This window comes from Vulpes lagopus, unplaced genomic scaffold, assembly GCF_018345385.1.
Source record: "Vulpes lagopus strain Blue_001 unplaced genomic scaffold, ASM1834538v1 ctg192, whole genome shotgun sequence".
Lineage (NCBI taxonomy): Eukaryota > Metazoa > Chordata > Mammalia > Carnivora > Canidae > Vulpes > Vulpes lagopus.
In genome coordinates this window covers 60,468-68,505 of record NW_024570652.1, presented here as the reverse complement: position 1 = coordinate 68,505, position 8,038 = coordinate 60,468, and the positions used below count along the sequence as shown (strand labels likewise).

Sequence of the window (8,038 nt, the reverse complement as noted above, 5' to 3'; positions counted from 1 at the left end):
GAAAATAAATTAGGCAAGAAAAACAACTATTGTATGATATTACTTTTGTGTGATCTTAAGAGTTGAACTCATGGAAATAGAATAGAATGGTGGTTATCAGGGGCTGGAGGAGCATGATTGAAGAAGTGGGGAGATGTTGGTCAAAGGGTATAAAAGAATCCCAGTTATAAAAGAATAAGTTCTGGGGATGTAATTCACAGTATTGAATTGACTGTGACTATAATTAATATTATTAGGTTACATACTTGAAAGTTGCTGAGAGAGTAGACCTTAAATGTTCTTACCACAAAAAAGAAATGGTAATTTTGTGATGAGATGGGGGTAAATGTAAGATAATAATCATTCTGCAATTATATAAGTGTATCAAATTAACAAGTTGTACATCACTTATAAAATATGTCAGTTAAAAAAAGATATATGTCAATTATAGCTCAAATGAAGTGGGGGAAAATTATATATGAACTATTCAAGAAATACTTCAGATAAGTTCTTCCAAATACCAAGTAAAAAGAATACATATGGGGATACAGCACCACCAAGCAGTTGGTTTATTGGAATTAAACAATCAAAAAAGATACTTAAGGATTGAGACATTTGACAGGCTTATTGATTCTTAAAAGCAGTGCATTTCTGAGAAAAGTAGCCTCAGTAAGGCTTTTCAGTATCTGAGAGTGCTCCATTAAGAAAGTAGGAGATGCTGCTCGCCAGCCCGCCCCAGACTGGGGACAGGTCTCAGCGAGGACCCTGCCCATGTTCAGAGGCGCTGCCCTCTGGCTCCAGGGTGGTGCTTCCTGGGAGAGGGGTGGGTTGGGGCTGGATAGCATCCAAGCACCTGCTAAAGCCCGAGCCCGACCCAGCTGCGCCCCGTCTGACCAAAGCTCTAATGAAAACACTTCCACCCCACCCCCCCAAAAAAAATAAAGTGGGAGATGAACTAAAACTTCAAAGATGAATAGGTTTTCATAATGACTTACAGTGGTACTCAGTAATAAGGAACTATATTTCAAATAAAATAATCCTACTCAATGTCCCTTCTGTTTGATGTTTGTACAACTGAAAACGGAGGAGAGTCTGAATTGGCATGTGGCAGCACAGCAGGTGCTAAACAAACACAACACATTGTGCTCTTGTAGGAAATATCATGAAGAAAACACCTTCTCCTACTTTCCATATGCATACAAATGTATTAAATATGGACTCCCTACCTATACAATATAATAAATTAAGTCCCACATTTTAAGTATATACAAGTATAGGTATGCATACATTTATACTTTCATGTATAGGTTTATATTTTTAATAAAATGATCAGTGTGGAATTTCACATGCTTGTATGAAATTTTATAGTGGGTTTTATGATAGTTAAGTAATTAGTCAAATAAATCTTCCTCAAAATTATTGTACACTGTAAAGTTTCCTGTGATATAAAAAATAAAATGTTAATGATCCATGAATTTTCAAAGAACAAATGCAGCATACACAATATATTAAAATGCTAGCATTTTTATTTTAAAAAAAATCAGTAAAAAAAAAAAATAATAAATAAATAAATAAATAAATAAATAAATAAATAAAAATCAGTGAGTCCAAGGAAACCTAATGACAAAATATAAAAATAGTTTTTATTATTCTAGAATCGGGACAAAAGTATCAGATACGTAACATATTGGTTAAGTGATAATGATACTCTTAGGCTTGTTATTTAGGAAAACTTGCAAAGCAAGGAATATACTACATATTAATGCAAGCAGCCATCTTTTGTCTATAGTAATGTTCTTGAAAGGTTGAATTATTTGCGTGGAAACTATCAGGACAATTCAAGAAAATTATTTGAATTATTTCAATGAATGAATGTTGGAGTTCATTTTAAGATGCTTACTGCTTGCAGCATTTGGGGGATTTCATATCTCTGGAATATAAAGAAAGTTCTGGCATTTTTTTGTCATTTATTGTTACTTCATGTGTGCACAGATTTCCAGAAGGAAAAGACCAAAATCTGGTCAAATGGTTGAAAATGATGAGCAAGAGTGAAAGTACATGCTCATCATCTCCAAGAGAGTAAGTCTTTTTTACACTGACATTTAGGCAGTCTGAACTTCATATACTCCATGAGGAAACTGACAATTTCTTGATTGATGAGGAGGAGTTGGTGATATAGAAATAACTGTTGCCAAGTTCCGGCCAATAATTCCAATGTATTTCTTTCATTCTTAATAAAATTTCAAAACCTGAGATGTTGTAATAAAGTAATTGTAGCATGGTTCTTGGATGATGGAAAGAACTTGAGTGAATATCCTTTAATAAGTGTTTTTTCTTGCCAGATTTTTAAAATATTGTTTTTAATATATATATATGTGCTTGCTGATAAGAAAAATGCTAAATTTCTTCATCCTTTAATAGTTTACGTATTGACTCATTCCCCTCTCTACTACCACCCAATAGTTAACTTTTAGTGGTCTGTTACTCATTAGTGATATTTTCGGTAAATTAAATCTATCTATAATTAATTTTTTTCAGTTGAATTATTTTGATGTTTCAATTTCCCCCTTCAAGATTTTAGCCAAGTGTATTTGATATATTTCACTGTATTCCACTGTTCCTGTGTTTTTAAAACAAGCACTAATGAGAAATTAAAAGTAGCTGTAAACACTCAGACTCAATTTTCTCAGTCACTGAATTCAGTGCAGTTAAAGCTAACAAATAATTTATTATATTGTGGTCAACATTATAGTAGAATATTCTCATTGATGGATATAAATTTAGCATATTCCCCCACTAACATTTTTGTTATGTTCCAAAAGCTGCCTGCAAAGAAGTTTAGCACTTTGAAATGCAGATTTTTAAAATTCCTCTTATAAACAATAACTTACAAGGTGATTAATTGTTGAAGCAAGTTCACAAATACTATTTACCATAATGTCATAGAGAAATATATTGACTGCAACATTTCTATTGTTAGTAACCACAACTCATAACCTAGTTTCTATGGAAAGTATATTCAAAATTCCGTCAGGAAATGCAGGTCTATTTTCCCCAAGTAAGCAATGGGAATGGGAACTCCTGGGGTTGTTTTAGCAGTAGGAAAGAGATTCCAGAACAAGCTTCCACAAGGTGACGTCTTTAGATGAAAAGATATTGGACAGCAGAGTATTGGGGTTGTAAGAAGTATGGCTCATTTAGTGTAAAAACACACACACAAAAAAACTCTAAATGAGAATTCTTAAGTGTTATTGTATATTGACATCTTTTGTTGCTCTCTGGCTGCCTAGAACCACACTGTTGGGTCAGCCTTTTACAGAGAGAGCCTCACATTCCAAAATATTTAATCCAAATTACTATAATAAAAACTTTCAAAAAAAAAAAAAACTTTCATTCTTCCAGAGAAGATGCTTTAGGATAATGTTTTGAGAAGAGACTGGTAAAAGAAATTCACTAAAATATTTGAGGGCTAATAGTCTAATCTTGTCTTTCACACACTTTAGTCTGTATCTGAATGATAATTTCACAGTGGAGTTTGTACTTATAAAAGGACTTCCGTTAGCACCACTAAAAAAAACTGTAGCATTAATATATGTAGTTCAGTTATGTACAAAGGCCATTATAATCCTAAAGTAATATAGGGTGATGCCTTGTAAAATAAAGAATGAGAGAGAATTCAACACTACTATCTTAATGGTCATTGATAAAAATCTATGTCTTGAAACCTAATGCCTTTAGTCATAGAAGGCATGATATTTTGGTTATCTTGAATAAGAATACAATCAATTACAAAAATGGTAGAAACGAAACTGCTTGTGTTTATTTTCTGAACAAGATGACGGAACTGATAAAGATTTATTTAGTTTAATATATTTATAACATGTAATATTACTGACATTAAGTATTTAACTTTTTTTATAATGCCTCTGTATGTAGAATTTTACCATATCTTCCAGGTTTGGGAGGATGGGTAATACCTTTGATTCATTTAATAATCATTTTGAGTTTCTTTATGAATTCACTTATTGTGTGTATATCTGTTAATATACAGTATTTTAGCATCAACTTTAATAACTACTTTCCTAGATAATCGTAAGAAATATTTCTTATTTTCTTACACTATTTATAAAATTAGAGCTAATATTTATATAGTGCTTAACATGTTCCTGGCACTGCTCTATGTTCTTTAACATATATATGTATGAAATCTTTATAGCAATCCTATGTGATATTACTATCTCCATTTAACAAATGAGAAAACTGAGGTACACTATTTAAGTAACTTGGCCACGACTACACAGCTAGTAAATGTAGAGAGTATTATGTAATTCATCTATTTTTACCAAAGATATTTTGCGGTGTTTAGGCATAGGAAAATATTCAGGATGCTTTTAAAGTCATCTACCTTGAGAAGGTAGTCTATCTGGAGGGATGGTGTTCTTAAATACCAAAACACAGCGGTGCCTAGTTGGCTCAGTCACTTTAGTATCTGGTGTACCTTCAGCTCAGGTCATGATCCTGGGGTCCTGGGCTCCAGTCCTACATCAGGCTCCCTGCTCACTGGGAATGCCTGCTTCCCCCTCTCCCTCTGACCCTCCCCTCTGCTATGCTCTCGCCCTTTCTCTCTAAAATGAATAAAATAAAAAATATTTTTAAAATACCTAAACACAGAGAAAACAAATATGTAATCACAATGTTTTTCAGTGTTCTGTGGTCAATTACATGACATGGAACAAATAAGAGACACGTGGTAATTTAGTAAGCATGGCATTGCTGAATATTTTCAAGGAAGGGGAATTATAATTTGAATGAAGTGTGGAGAATGACTTGTCAGGCAATAGTGATAACTTGCAGAAATTCAGAGAATTAATGATAGCAAGATGAAATTAGTGGCAAGTAGCAAGAGAAAAATTAGGGAGCATTTGGAAACTAGAATGCACATGTAGTTTGTAAGATATTGGCACGAGGTAGGAAATGGGGCACTGAATAATTATACATAGGCTTCTGGGCTAGGTGTTAGGATAGTTGCTGTTGATAATCATTCATTTAGACAAAGTGAAAGGAAAAAGCACCAGCACTGGCAAATTTGGGCTGGAGGATAAATGACTTCAGATATGGACATACTGATTTGAGTTATAATGTAGGAGATTTTGTATATGTGATGGCATAGGGACAAGTTGGATTCTGCTGTGATTATTATACTATAATTAGATTTTTAATGAAATTAGAATTTTTAAAAAATCTGAATTCAAATCAGAGTAGTAGAGAGTTGATTTTTACAAAAGTTCTTAGATTTATGTGACTAAATGGTTATTTATTGATTGTGTACTTCAAAGAAAGTTTGTTTTATAATATTTAAAAATGATTGTCTAATGTCTGACATTTTAAAAAATAAATTTTGCATTAGAGCCTCTGTGAAACTTTCTTTTGCTCAGGGTTTGGGTTTGTCCGGTCCTCAGGGCACTCCATGGGGCTGCCCCCAAATCTCCTCAACAGGTGAGCAAGTGTCCACTCCTGGCTTGACTACAAAAGGTGGACCAGGGCAGCGGCCCTCAACAGGCCTCTCTATCTATAGTGCAGACAAGAGACCATGGAAGGGACCTTGGGCCAAGGCATTGAAGGACAGATGGTCAGCAGCACTTTAGGTTAGATAAAGAAGGATATTTCCTTAGTGTGGATTGCTGCCTTTAGTAAAAACATGTCCATTTGGCATTCACTCCACCATTTTGAAGAGACTGCTGGGATAGAAGAAATCATGTGGATGAGCAGGTAGGAGAACAGAATGGAAAAAAAAATGGTTTGAGAAAGCAGTTAAATGTCTGGCAGAGAAACTAAAGAAAACAGGACAATTAGATAAGCTTGAGAAAGCCATCACCACTCAAAATTGTAATACTAAATGTCTTACCATACCAAGCACTTGCTCTGAAATTCAGAAACTGAGGACACCCATTGTGAGAGATCGGTGGGATAAGACAGGCCTTCACAGCTTCTTTGAGCAAACCAGGTCTCCTGATGGTTGTCTTCAAGTATCCCATTGAAAAGGACAGCCGCATTTATGTGTCGCTGACCGTGGTACTGGCCTGATTTTCACAGGCATCATGAAACCAAAGCAATTGTAAACTGTGAATGTGCTTTTAATCTTTAAAAAGATCTAAAGTATGTTTACACTTTACTATTACCAGAGATTTGAGACACAAGTTTTGCTTCCAGAATTGAAATCCTAATAGAACTGTAACCTCTAGATGATCATACCTGCTCCATTCCTAGAAATACTAATTTCCTAGTGAGAACCGAGCCACAGAGTAATTACACCCCAGAAACTCCATCTCCTGGATGTATCATGGAAATTGGAAAAAACATGATCAACAGATGAACGGATATAGGATCTCCAGCAGAAGTATCTCCTACTACTTTTTCTGTGTTAACCATAGTTTGAATTTGCAGCCAGTTACTCATTTAGGTGTTCAGTAGCATATTATGAATTAAACCAGAGGGTTGGAGAGAATTTTCAGGCATCACTGCTCTCACTCAGTGTAGATGGCTTCACAGATCCATCAAACCCAGAAAGGTTCTGCATAGGATTATTCTCTAATATCAACCAAAATGTGACTGTAGAAATGACAAGAAGACATACAGGAAGAGGAGTGTGCTTATATTAGACAGGTGGGGAATTTTTCACCGAGTGCCTAAAGTGATGCTGTAGTCATTTGCAGAGCCCCAAGTATCCTCAGAGATAGAGCTAGCACCCTGCAACAGCGTAAAATTCCACCCGGCTGCAGTCTGAATATCTTCACTAACCAGGAATTTGCTGCTCTTCCCGCAGTGTGCTAATCAGAGTTTTGAAGCTGTGCATCAACTAGGATGTGCATCCTAAGAATGAGCTTTGTGAAATACTAGGAAGCAGAATACAGAAGGCACATGGTAACGAACACTCACCAGATTGTGTTTGGGAATGACTACATAAGAAGGTTTCCAGAAGGAACTGTCCTCTACAAAGATGCCATGAATGTGATGGTTCAGAGGGAGACTTTATCTTATGCAAGGTCAGGCCTTAAACAGTATGGATTCCTCCTTTTATCCCTTGAGAAAGGGCGGCCTAGCCTCAGATAATATGTAAACAACCTCTAAAGTAGATTGGGATGAAAAACAGAGGGCATGCTTTGTCTGCTTTTGCCTGAGAACTGAATAAATGCAGCCTGCAAGGGCAAGAGCTTGCCCTTAGCCCTAGAGGCTTTGGGCCCCCACTGTGTGTTCATTCATTCATAGCCAAGCAGCACCAACGGGATTGAACTTCATCTGAATGGACCTCTACAGTGGTTGGACAAAGTATTAGCTCACATATGATCCCTTTGTTACAGAGAACTTGGTTCTTGTCTCACAGAGTCAAAGAACGAATCTTGAGGACACAGGAGCGTGAGTAAAGGATAGAAACATTTAAAGAGGGGAGGGGCAAGATGGCGGAGGAGTAGGGTCTCCAGGTCACCGGTCCTCAGCAAATTACCTAGAAAACCATCCAATCATCCTGAAAACCTACGAATTCGGCCTGAGATTTAAAGAGAGACCAGCTGGAACGCTACAGTGAGAAGAGTTCGCGCTTCTATCAAGGTAGGAAGACGGGGAAAAAGAAATAAAGGAACAAAAGGCCTCCAAGGGGGAGGGGCCCGCGAGGAGCCGGGCTGAGGCCGGGGCGAGTGTCCCCAGGACAGGAGAGCCCCGTCCCGGAGGAGCAGGAGCTGCACCGACCTTCCCCGCGGAAAGGGGCTCCCCGGGAATTGGAGCAGGATCCCCAGAAAGGCGGGGACGCCCTCGGGCTCCCTGGGACAGTAACAGAGGAACTGCGCCCCGGAGATGCGCCGAGCTCCCTAAGGGCTGCAGCGCTCGGCGGGACTCGGAGCAGCTCGGAGGGGCTCGGGCGGCGGCTCCGCGGAGGGGGCTGCGCGGCTCCGGGAACAGCTCGGAGGGGCTCGGGCGGCGGCTCCGCGGAGGGGGCTGCGGCCGGGAGCGCGAATCCAACAGCGCAGGCCCCGGAGCACAGGGCGCCGGGACACAGCCCAGGATC

General features: G+C 37.9%; 1 pseudogene; it reads left to right on the top strand.

Annotated features, from left to right (window-relative positions):
- Positions 1–5,282: 5,282 nt before the first annotated feature.
- Positions 5,283–7,089, top strand: LOC121483853 (annotated as a pseudogene).
- Positions 7,090–8,038: the final 949 nt, after the last annotated feature.